Genomic DNA, 5,732 nt, shown 5'->3' on the forward strand with positions numbered 1-5,732 from the left:
GATTTTCACGATGTCTTCAGTAAGGCCCTGTCATTTCAGCTACCTCCCCATCGAGAGTGTGACTGTGCCATCGACCTCCTAGAGGGGGCATCACTTCCAAAGGGGCGCCTGTACAGGAGGAGGAGACCATGGAGACCTATATACACAAAGGGCTCCAACAAGGTATCATTCATCCTTCTATATCACCGGTCTTAGCCGGATTCTTCTTCGTGAAGAAGAAGGATGGAGGACTTCTCCCTTGCATTGACTATCGAGTCCTCAACACCATCTCCGTGAAAAGATGGGGACCCCTGCTGCTGATCCCATCAGCACTCGAACAGCTTAGAAGGGCCACAGTTTTCACTAAACTGGACCTCCGTAGTGCCTATAACCTTGTGCGAATTAGTCAAGGTGACAAGTGGAAGACCTCCTTCATCACCAATACAGGCCTTCATGTATACCGTGTTTCGGAATATGGTGAACTGGTTCGTGGTCGTCTACATTGATGACATCCTGATGCCAGCTGTATGGGACGGCATAATCCGCTTGTCACCCAGATATATAAAATTTCCTTACACTGTGGTTGAACAGGCAAATATTAAAGCTCAATTTGCAGCGATGTCCGGTTTTCCCAATGTAATCGAAGCTATCGACTGCGCACACATTGCTATAAAGTCACCTTCAGATAACGAATTTGCTTATGCTTATGTAAATAGAAAACACTTTCACTCTATTAATGTACAAATTACGAGCGATTCGTACATGCGTCTCATTAATGCATGGGCGTTGCCGCCATTAAATCTGAGGTGGACGTGTCACATTTCATAATTATTCGTTTGTATCACCCCACATTCAACATAAAACATTAGTTTTATGCCAGTGTGTCCCCCCCGGTGGTAGAGCGCACTGTAGGGCAGCTTTAAGGCTGTTACCGCTGTCTGGACAAGACTGGTGGGGTGCTGCTATAGCCTACATGCAGTCCGCAAAAAGTGTGTCACATTGTGCATGCATGTAGCATGTTGCATAATCTGGCACAAAATCGTGGCTTGCTGGTATCTGAAGAGCTTAGGCAAGATGAACCTGACTCTGAGCCACCAAATTTTCCACCAAATGGAACAGCATTACAACGTAAGTATCACACAGCGTATCATTTAGATGTTTTAATTCATTGGAAACATCTTACAGCATTCACAATTTCTTTTTGTGACTGCAGTACAGCTTCAGTCAGCACACGGCCGGATGGTCGCCCCCTGGTTTCTGAGGCACGAGAATGTGTGCAGCCAGTGCCCAAAGATGTGCTCAGCACAGCAGCACCATCATCACCTGTTTCGTCCTCGGCACTGGGGGAACCTCTTGTACTATTGTACTAAACAAACAGAATGAACGAAAGTAACACCGCATCTGTGCCCTACGTGTTATTCATAAACATGCAAGTAATTCAAACAAGTATGGTACGAGAAAAACTCACCCGCGCTGACAACGTTCACCCAATAAAAGTGTGTCCCCGATCATGGCAGCAAAGTTGCTCAAAGGGTGAATTCCGCTACCTCCGCCTGTGCTGTTAAGACTCTTACGGTGAGTGGCTGCTCATTTTTTCACGTCGATTTTAATGTCCGACCACTTCTTTTTAATTTTGGCCACCGTACGAATTTCGGAACCAACACTTTTAACTGACTCCGCCACGCTGTGCCACTCCGTCAACTTTCGTTTATTGCTGATGCCACTTAAACCAAATAATTTAACTTTTCTTTTCTCGATTTCTGTTAAAGTGTTCTCTTGCATTTCGGGGTCTGCCTCTTCCCTGATCACGAAGCCTGAGATGTATATTTACTGTATGTTTTTTCTCCATTTTACAGTACTGTCCAAATAGGACTACTGTACAAGACTACACTGTAAAAAAAATGATGTGTTTTTACAACCAAAGTATTGCAAAAATTAACAGACAATTTCTGTTTTTTAAAAAGACATTTATAAGCCTGTAAATTATCTATTTACTCCTGTATTTTAACAGTGGTATTTTTAATTAACAGAAATTGTCTGTAAATTGATAAAAACTTAAGATTACTGTTATTTCACAGAGATTCCCATTATTTTACAGTTTTTCTCCATTGGTTTGGCTCATTTCTTGAAACAGAAATGACATTCTCAAAATAACATGGACAAATCTCCAAACCACCTTGCAATTGTTCACAACAGAATGGCATTTCTCATTGATTTCATCAAATTGCAAATGCCTTAGTACATGTCTCAAGTGTCTCAGTGCATCTTTGCAAATGGTTAAGTACAAGTAGCCTGCAGTTACCACAATGAGCCCACATTTGGCACATTTTCCAAATAAATAGATCTTGCTGATCTAAACTGATTAGCTGATTTTCAGTCTAATGGTTGTTCTCTCCAAAACATGTCAGCATGATTTCATCGTTTAAGTCATCATATGCACAATAGTCTGTTCAAATGTCAAAATTAGTCAAGAACATAATACCATGAACATCATATATGATGTTTGCCTAAAAACTGCAACAGAAAACTGTCCTTAGTGTTTCTCCCTCCTCTTTGTGTCAAATACTCCCTGCAGTACCTCTGCATAGGCCTGTACCCCAGGTTTGGAACCACTGGAGTAGTGGCCAGTAGCAGGCTATATTGAACTTGTGGAGGAGAATATAGAACAATCCTATGTAATTTTCTATTTCTGTTGTGTATGACTCCTCTATATGACTGATTTGATTTTTTTACTCTATTGTAGAGAATAATGGCATTGGAAGGGAATGAAACACCTCACATCCTCGTGTTTGTTGATGAGGCTGGTTTCAACCTGGCCAAGGGCCGCAGACGTGGCCGTAACATCATTGGTCAGCGGGCCACGGTGGATGTCCCAGGTCAGCGAGGGGGCAATTTTACAATGTGTGCTGCCATATCTGAGAATGGTGTGGCCACACACATCCCCAGTTTAGGTCCATATACAGTTTTTCTCAATTGCTTTGGCTCAGTTCTCAAATGATTTTTTTATTTCCCAAAACATTAAGTTCAGATCTCTGAACAATTCGCTTCTTTTTCACATCAGATTGGAATTTCTTATTGATTTGAGCAAATTGCAAATGCTTTGGCACATGTGTGCAAAGAGTACATACAACTGTCTGCAGTTTGGACAACAAATAATTGCATATGGCTTGTTGATCAAAACTGATGACTCGATTCTCACTTACACTGTCAAACACTTCAGAACTTCTCAGACATTTTTTATTGTGTAAGCCATCACATTCAAAACGATCTATTCAATTATCATAATTAGTATACATGAATGTATATTCTAAAATATATCTGACATTGACATTGTTTGTAATGTCTGCTAAATTGGCACATGACCTCTAATTGCAATCGCAATCTAATTGCAAATTACCTCTAATATGAATCAACCATTTAACCATTTAACCAATCAACTTTGGGAGTATATATATGTAGATTGCCCACAGCACAATCACTGCTGTAGAATTTTTTGAGAATGGAGGACGTTCACAACCCTGAACTGCAGCAACATGCTCGTGGAAGAGCAATTGGAAGGCGTGTAAGAATACGTGGTGGTGGTAGAGGAAGCAATAATCGAGGAAGAGGTGGAAATAGAAGAGTCAGAGTCTCTGATGAAATCAGAGCCACACTTGTGGATCATGTCATAAATCATGGTTTTACAATGGAAGAGGCTGGTCGAAGAGTACAGCCTAATGTAAACAGGTCCACAGTGTCATCAATTGTGCAAACCTTTCGTAGGGAAAACAGGTAAATATGTATTTCTTTGTTTTACAGTATGTAAAGTATTTTTACAGTATAAACAACAATATTGTAAAGGTAAATGCAAGTCTATTTGTTTATTCTATAGAACTGCACGACAACCTCACGCTGGTGGCAGAGCAGCAGTATTTAACCAACTGCAAGAACAAGAAATTTGCAACATGGTCATAGCCAACAATTCCATCAGGCTAAGAGATCCAAAGTGCAATCATAAATGACAATAAGGTCTTTGCAAATATAAATTCTGTCAGCATTTCCACCATAGACAGAGTTTTAAAAAGACATCAGATGACTATGAAACAGCTCTATAAGGTGCCATTTGAGAGGAACAGTGAAAGAGTCAAGGCGTTGCGGTACCAGTATGTCCAGGTAAACCATTGGTGTGCACTTAGTGAGTTTTCCTGTATTTCTAAGATGCCTGTATTACTTTACTGTAAGTTTCAGAAACCCATAAGAAAATACATTTACTGTTACATTTTTTCCTGTGTTTCTTCATAGAGAATCATGGAGTTAGAAGTACATGAAACGACCCACATTCTTGTTTTTGTGGACGAGGCTGGGTTTAATCTGTTCAAAGGCCGGAGACGTGGTCGCAATCTCATTGGACACCGAGCCACAATTGACACACCAGGCCAACATGGGGCCAATATTACAATGTGTGCTGCCATTTCAGAGAACGGTGTGAGCACACATATTCCACACATTGGGCCCTATAATACCCAACTTCTCCTGGCCTTCCTAAATGCACTTTACAGAGACCTGATTCCAGAACAAGAAAGAGGTTTAGTTAGACCACATTTGCCTAATTCTGTTGTTGTCTGGGATAATGTCAGCTTCCACCAAACCAACAGTGTTAGGGACTGGTTTGCTGCACATGAAAAGATAACAGTGGAATTCCTTCCACTATACTCTCCATTCTTAAATCCAATAGAAGAGTTTTTTTCAGCATGGAGGTGGAAAGTGTATGATCATAGACCACAAAATCAGATGTCTTTGTTGGATGCCATGAATGCTGCATGTGAGGACATCACAGCTGACCATTGCAGGGGATGGGTGCGGCATTCAAGGCGGTGTGTGGCAATGGAAAACATCAGATGTGATGTTGATGAAAATCTTTGGCCTGACCAACGTGAGCGACAAGATGTCCACCAAGAATAATTTTTTTTTTTTTTCCCCATGAATGTTGTTTGTTGTTTTTGTGTATTTGTGGTAATACACAAATATGAAATGTAAAGTGAAATCTTGTTACTCTTGTCAGTTACTTTACATGTACAGTAATACACTTGTATTGTGTATATACTGTACACATGAAGTACAAAAATAAACACTGTACAAATACAAATGTTCATAGACTTTTTTTTCTTCTTCTACATACTATTGACTTTTCTCAACAAATATGAGATTTTTGTTTAAACCCTTAATTTTCATGGTTGCCTGTTGTGGTGAAAAAACAACTAAACATTTTGACCAGTGTGGCTCACACAATGACAAAAATACTTTAGATTTTGGTGGCCTTGGCCAAATTATTGACACAATAACTAGGTTTTGAAGCATGAATTAAATGTTTTGGGTGAGTAACTACATTTTGCAGACAAACTATAAAGTTTTGAAGTTCCTGAAAACAGTTGTGACATTTGCACTCACAGTTTAGAGAATGTTAAGACTGTTTCGAAAAATGTGCCAAAGCAATTGAGAAAAACTGTAACACTCAAAAACTCCTCATTTTCTTGGACCGTCTTTATACACATCTGGTCCCAGAAAATGAGAGAGGTCTCGAAGGGCCTCACCTACCACACTATGTGATCGTGTGGGACAATGTAAATTTCCACCGTGGGCCGCTCATCAGGGCCTGGTTCACCACCCATCCAAGGATGCTCATGGAGCTACTACCACCATACTCTCCTTTCCTCAATCTCATTGAGGATTTTTTTTCCGCTTGGAGGTGGAAAGTGTATGAACATCAGGCTCAA

General features: G+C 40.4%; 1 long non-coding RNA gene across 3 annotated transcripts; it reads left to right on the plus strand.

Annotated features, from left to right (window-relative positions):
• Window positions 1-517: 517 nt before the first annotated feature.
• On the plus strand, window positions 518-5,089 carry LOC111841643 (uncharacterized). Of its 3 annotated transcripts, none has more exons than XR_011989143.1 (4): window positions 518-1,554; window positions 2,723-3,750; window positions 3,851-4,131; window positions 4,261-5,089. It is a non-coding gene; the product is annotated as an uncharacterized lncRNA (long non-coding RNA). The 3 variants fall into 3 exon arrangements; XR_011989144.1 differs by having other exon boundaries at window positions 518-1,107; window positions 1,193-1,554; window positions 2,723-4,131; XR_011989142.1 differs by having other exon boundaries at window positions 2,723-4,131.
• Window positions 5,090-5,732: the final 643 nt, after the last annotated feature.

This window comes from Paramormyrops kingsleyae, unplaced genomic scaffold (assembly GCF_048594095.1).
Source record: "Paramormyrops kingsleyae isolate MSU_618 unplaced genomic scaffold, PKINGS_0.4 ups261, whole genome shotgun sequence".
In the NCBI taxonomy this organism is placed as follows: domain Eukaryota; kingdom Metazoa; phylum Chordata; class Actinopteri; order Osteoglossiformes; family Mormyridae; genus Paramormyrops; species Paramormyrops kingsleyae.